The 6,804-nt window shown below is 36.9% G+C and overlaps 1 protein-coding gene across 1 annotated transcript in view; it reads right to left on the bottom strand.

Moving 5' to 3' along the window:
- Window positions 1-332: 332 nt before the first annotated feature.
- Window positions 333-6,804, bottom strand: part of LOC117104263 (transmembrane protein 267-like) — a 13,526-nt gene continuing 7,054 nt past the window's right edge. The window contains exons 4-5 of the transcript XR_004444721.1: window positions 4,000-4,069; window positions 333-2,333 (exon numbers count right to left, since the gene is read on the bottom strand). The gene's annotated coding sequence lies outside the window, so the exon portion shown is untranslated. The remainder of the gene's footprint in view (window positions 2,334-3,999; window positions 4,070-6,804) is intronic.

Here is a 6,804-nt window from a genome sequence, read left to right as displayed (position 1 = left end):
GAACCCAAACTATGTGAAAAAAACATAGTGTCTAGCTTCCGTACGTGCTGCGCTAGCAAAAATGCGCGCGCGTAGTGGAAAATTAAAAAAAAATTTGAAATGCTCAAAATGGCCTGAAACGTGCTCTATGTTAATGCTCACTTAATACGATTTCGAAATGGCAATTGGTTAGGCTGATATGATCGATAATGTAAAAACGCAAAATTGCGCGTAGATGACGTCACGCTTGACTGAGCGCGTTGAAAAGCTTACCATGTCTATTCCAGACCAAGCCAAATGTTCGCTGACAGCGATTGTGCGTAACTCGTGGCATTTTTTGAGATATCGTGCGAACAGAAAAGGGGAGAAAGAAAGGAGAATAAGAAAAAAAAGATGATCCTGACAATAACAAGAGGTGATCCGCTACTAGCGGATCACCAATTTAAAATTCATCATCATCATTTACAGGTAAAAGATCTTGAATTGTTTACTGCCTACAACAAGGATACTGGGACTCACCAGGGCTGTAAAACAACTCATGGCCCTCCATTACCGCCCTAGTTCCCACATACTGTACAACCAGCATTTTACGCTTTGTCAAGACTTCAACGCCAGTGATGACAAAACTGATAACTACAATGAAGGAAAGTCCCCTCCTCAGCTGTGGTCAGTTTACAAGAAAGACATCCACACAAATTATGACGTTGAAGGGTACTGTAGGTTTTCTTTCTAGCTTAACAGTGCTCAATTATAGGAACAAATTAAATGCTGCAAGGAGCGTGGTACAGTGAAACTAAGGGGCTTGAATCCTCAATATGGATAAGGATCGTCCCATCAAGTTTAAGAAGTGGGAGGAATTACAAGAAAGAGATGATAAGAAGAAAATTAAACTGGTAATGAAGGAAGGGATGACAGAAGAATGCATCAATCAATTCATTCAAGAAGTCGACAGGATAGCACTTTATTTATTTATTGCCGCTTGGCAACACCAACAATATAAATGTATGCTTGACAATGTGTATGTTGACCTGACCTGAGGTTAACATCAGTGAGTTTTATTCACGTGACCTGTTTGGTGGGTACATTGCAAATGCAAAAGAGTGAAAGCATTTATGACTGAATCTGGAGCAAGGATTTCTAAAGTTGCTTCTGCTGTGTTTTACTGGATAAATGATAATCAACAGGTTTATTGAATTTTGGCCTGTCATGTAGATGACTTTATCTGGATTGGTAATTGAGTAATTTCACAGTAAATGGACATGATATCCTAACATTTTCATGGAAAAATAGAATACAGATGATTTTGGCTAAACTCTGTGGAACAGAACATATGATATCAATGGAAAAGGGGTATTATAAGATAGTTAAATTATCTTTTCAAAAGAAATATGCATGTTTGTATTTTAATACACTACAAATCCTATTCCCATGTAACCGACGAACAGGATTTTGACATACATTTGGGTCAATGACTTTCCATTGTGGATGCACTAAAAATAAAATGCATGATTACCAATTTTTTTTTTATTTCTTACTGTATATATTCACTAATTTGATAAACATTTAAAAGTAACAGATATATTTCTTTTTTAGGAATATTGGGCCATTTTTAACTTCCTAAATTTTTGACATACAATGTTACGTCCGTTACAAAAACCATCAAATTGCATATTTTTTAAATAAAAAAGGGTTTTATTTTTCTTTCTAGTGTTTTATCTTATTAGTTTCCAATATATTTCTTATAGAAATAATGAATCCATCCTTATAATACAATTTTTTTTTAAATATCTTACATCTAATTTTAGACATTTTTGTCATGTAACATTTTTGTACGGTGAAATATGGCTAAAAAGTATGTCAATATATCATATTTTTTACTGTGAATTGTGTGATCATGAAATGATTTTTAATATGTATACTCATTGATATGATAATATAAATGTAAAAATATTTAATTTTAAACAATAAAATCTTTAGTTATAGCTTCCTAAAAAATATTGCTTGGAGCATGTCTATTTACTGTGAAATTGCTCAATTACAAATTTGGAGAAATAATTGCAAAAATTAAATCAGCTTTTAGGGTGGGTAAAGAAAGCAATGATGCATTTAAGATTGTGGCATTGAACTTAAGGAGATTAATAATATCATTCATCTTGGTCAAAGTTAATACACTAAATCCCTAAATCCTATACAGATCAGTGGTAATAGAGCATGTGAAAAGGATTCACTCTTGTCAGAAACAGAAAAGCATAATGAATTTGATAATGTGTATGTTGACCTGACCTGAGGTTGACATCAGTGAGTTTTCTTCACATGACCTGTTTGGCGGGTACTCGACTGTCATGACTTCGGTGCTAAAGGAAAAATAAAGAGCTGAGAAACAGTTTGTCTATTTTGGCCTATGATCTCTTTTTATTGTCATTTATCATGGGAAAGGACCAAGTGATGGCGAATCAGCAGTGATAAAGTTACTAGAAAATTGCAGGGAGTAACCTGTGGTAATAGTTCTTATTGATACTATTCTATGTGGATGATAAATTACTGCTGAGAAGAAATGGAAAAGCTATGGTGCATAAGGCCAAAAAAAAAAAAATTTGTGTTGGCCACGCCTGACCGACCCAAAATGTACGAAATTGAGGTCGGCATTTTATTTTATTTTTTTTTTGTCTTCGACGAACAATTTTTTTTTATGAGCTAAAAAGGCTGGCCTAGCCTGGCCTATTATTTTGCAGGACGGTTGGAAATTTGCAACAATGTCAATATAGATATATTTTATGAAACGAACATTTAGCATAGCAATTTTTTTAAGAGGTCTACCTACCTTGACGCGTCGTCTTATCACAAGATTGACGAGATCCAAAACATTTTAAAAACACAAAGCCTTGCTTCACCTTGTTGAGATACTTCGAAGCCTATTCGACGTACATATTCATTGTGCATAGATAGTATCGTTTTCGGAGGTTTCAACCCTTTAAAAATCTATTTTTCATACTAAATATCATAAATAATAATATTTTAATTGCAATACATTACAATGTCACATTTCTGTACGGTAAATGTAACAGGTTTGCAAATTTTGCTGCAGATCGCTTTTGCGCATGCGTTGTCTCGCTGTCGCGGTTTTAAGAAAAGCTTGAAGTAGACTGGATTTGTTCGAAGGAGCACGTTGGAAGTGAAACGAATCATGGCGTACTATGTACTTATCTTGGTCTGCCGAGACTGTGAAGTTATAAAATCTTTCACTACGTCCACGAGTTTAAACTTCACATTTAAATATCTGTATCATAAAAAGGTCCAACATCTAAAGCCAGAAACTATACACAACGGACTGTCGTTGAACGGTCCCTGGCAAGAGGCCGATATGGATGAGTCCCTGGAAATGTTGGAAGCATTTCAATATAATTTTTTTAAAGTTTAAGGTGGCCCAAGGACCCCCACCTGCCGACGATTTGCAAGTAGGCCTATCAAGTGGAAGTTCACCCAGCGTTTAAAAGCTGTGTTGCCAATTTTTAAGGAATGTGAAGAGGCAGGAAAAAAGGTAATTCACAACAGGCCAAAGAGCCGTTTTACAAGCGAGACAAGATTAACAACAGGCCTAGAGATAAGATTAACAACAGGCCTAGAGCCATTTTAAAGTTAAAAAGATAATTTATTTTGCAAAATAAAAATACACCTGAAATCATTTCAAAAGTGGTCTTTGTTGTATTTTTGTGTGTATTTTCTACTTTTTAGGCATAAGCCCAAAAAAAAAAAAACTTTCCCTACCTACCGACCCATTTATTTTATTTTCCCAAAACAGGGCCAACACAAATTTTTTTTTTTTTTGGCCTAAGCTTGAGTTCAAAGCTCAGCACTGGACAGCGACTGACAAATTTAGAGTCTATGTATATGATCATGATGTAACCGCAGTTACCGACAACAACTATTAAACTACAGTATGTACTAGGTAAGGCAAAGTTGAACGCCCATGGCAAGCGATTTGTGAACGATCTCTCTCATTGTCAACTTGAGATTACTTACCGTCTAATGACAACACCGATGCTCTGTCCAGAATTCCTAAAGTGAGATTGAGTTCATTCTTGACTAATCACTGGAAGAGAAGGACAACATCCACAACAGAATTACAGGCATATCCCACTCTGACCAAACTGCATGCACTGTCGCACAAACTTTATGGAAGAGTTTATAATCAAATATGGGATACAAGAAAGATTGTAAGGCCATATATATGATGACACTTGTATTTACAGACATCAAACGTAGAGATGAAATCGATAAACATGATTTCAAGAAAACCTTCATTTTGGCTAGGTTATCAGTGAAGACAGCTGATTTAACAATTCCAGAAAATTTTGAAGTTTCAGAAGGAGATGATATAATAGGTTTCACCACAATCATAGTCAAGCATGTGGAACAACTTTTATCCACATCTGTTTCTTCGCCAAACCAATCAAGTCCTTCAACGCATAACGAATTACTCAATGTAGCTAGACTATCAATTCTCCGGCAGAACAGATAAAGGCAAAGATGAAGACCCATATCATGTATGGAGAACCCAAGCCGACCTTTTTACCAACTCAAAGTATCATTTTTGATCTCAATACTTTTATTTGAATCATGTATTTTAAGGTGGTGAATATTTAGAATAGTGTAAGACAGAGTATTCAACTCATTTGGTTTTAGGGCAGCACTATCCCTCATAGTTTTTAATTCTAATTAGAAGGAGTGCTACCCACTTTTTGCATCATTATCAATAAAATGACATTTGACACTCCACTACTGTATTGGTCTCTTGAGTTTGTTTGTGGAAGCTAGTCAGGGGCGGATCCAGAGATGTCCAAAAGGGGGGGCCGAAAGGGGGGCCGAAATTTGGGCCGATCCAGACAACAATGTCCTAGGGGGTCCGGGGGTATGCCCCGCGAAATTTTTGTGTTCTAGACGCCCGAAAATAACATTTGAGGCGTTCTGGGCTATCATTTTTTCTTTTTCTTTCTTTTTTTTTTCTTTCTTTTTTCTTTTTTTACCTCCCAAAAGGGGGGGGGGGCCGGGCTAGCCCCCACTAAATCCGCCCCTGCTAGTTGTCACAAAAACCATTCTCTGACTCCCTGGACCAGAGCAACGAAGATGAGCCATACAGATGGAAGTCGTAGCTACTAGTTCAATGCTCAAGATCGATAATAGTAATGCATCAAAGAACTCATTCAGGAAACAAAATTTCACTGGTATGTATACTCAGTTGATAATTTATTAGGAAGAGTTCATTTCAAAGGCCGCTGAAAAACAGGCTCAATTCAACAAAAAACACCACCATCTAATTATCCAGTGAAAGCGTATATATCATGAAGAACATCACACTCTCTACACATTCCTACTTCACAGAACAACAGCGGAAACAGTACTCGAAAGATGTGGCTGAATTATCAACGTCGATCGATGAAACCTTAAAGAAATGTACAAAAAGATTAGACCAACAAGATCAACTTCTAGAAAACCAAAAATCCTAATTAACGAAGCTGGGACAAGAACTAGCCAAGATCAAAAAGCACAACTTTCACCTTCAAGGCCTAAACTGTCTTTACTTGGAGGAAGAGTTCATTTCGAAGACTGCTGAAAAACAGGCTCGATACAACCAAAAACGCTGCAATTTAATTGTCCAGCGACAGCGTACCTATAATGAAGAACATCACACTCTCTGCACGTTACTATTTCACAGAACAATGGAAACAGTACTTGAAAGATGTGGCTTATCAATGTCGATCGACAAACCTTAAAGAAATATGCAAAGAGATTAGACCAAAAATATCAACTTCTAGAAAACCAAAAATCCCAATTAACGAAGCTGCAACAGTTCTAGCCAAGATCAAAAAGCACAACTTTCAACTTCAAGGCGTAACACAATCTACTCCCCCTTCTACACCACTGCTTACATCTACGCCAACTAAAACACCTCCAACCACACAAACTACAGATGACATTGAAAAAGTATTTATGGAAGAGTCAGATGACAAGCTGGAATTCAGCATAATTATTGAACCAGAAAGTCAGCTGCAATCTCCTAAGAAACTCAAGAGTAAGGAATAAATTACTAAGGAGAAACTTTTTGTGCGATCCGCGATTGCAGGCTTTTTTGGCACTCTTTTAAATTCCAACGCCATTGAGATTGTTGCATTGGTAGATATGAAATATAATATAATTCATAAATTGCCTCTTCTTTCTTGAATGCTTAAACAGAATGGTCAACATGAGCTGGACCAAGGCTGCACCCGAGTCTTTAATCAGTGTTTGGGGAATTTGAAAATTCAGGATAGCTTTGACGGGACCAATATAGAGCAATATACAACAAAATTAAGACTAAGCTCGAGGAACCCGATTTCAGATTTTGAACTTTGTCAAATCATTAATAAATGTAAAAACTTGAAAAACTAATGTATGGTGGCCAAAGATGACCTGGACTGGTCACGCCATGGCCCAACAGAATGGCCATATTTTGATGACACGGATGTTATTTTCGGTGATCGGCCAGCAAGCAAGCCAACCCACGTTGCTAGATCAGCACTTCCCCAACAAAGCAGATTACTAGGCCTATACCACAACTAGGATTAGTATTAGTATAGATACTGTAACTACTAGGAGTTCAAGCCAAGTAAGTGGACAAAGCCAGGGGCTAGGTAGGCCTAATACTTCAACAAGGCAAAGGCCTACTCCTACTCCTCCTAGGATTAGTACTAGTAGTAGGCCAAGTCAACAAGGTAAGGCCTCAACAGATACGGAACGTTTGGCATACAACAGGGTCATGCAATATTTTATGGTGTGTATAAGAGACAG

The sequence above is a fragment of the Anneissia japonica genome, unplaced genomic scaffold (assembly GCF_011630105.1).
Source record: "Anneissia japonica isolate Jap-2015-1 unplaced genomic scaffold, ASM1163010v1 scaffold5280_len750649_cov202, whole genome shotgun sequence".
Lineage (NCBI taxonomy): Eukaryota > Metazoa > Echinodermata > Crinoidea > Comatulida > Comatulidae > Anneissia > Anneissia japonica.
The sequence above is the reverse complement of the archived record's forward strand: the minus strand, read 5'-3'. Positions and strand labels throughout refer to the sequence as shown.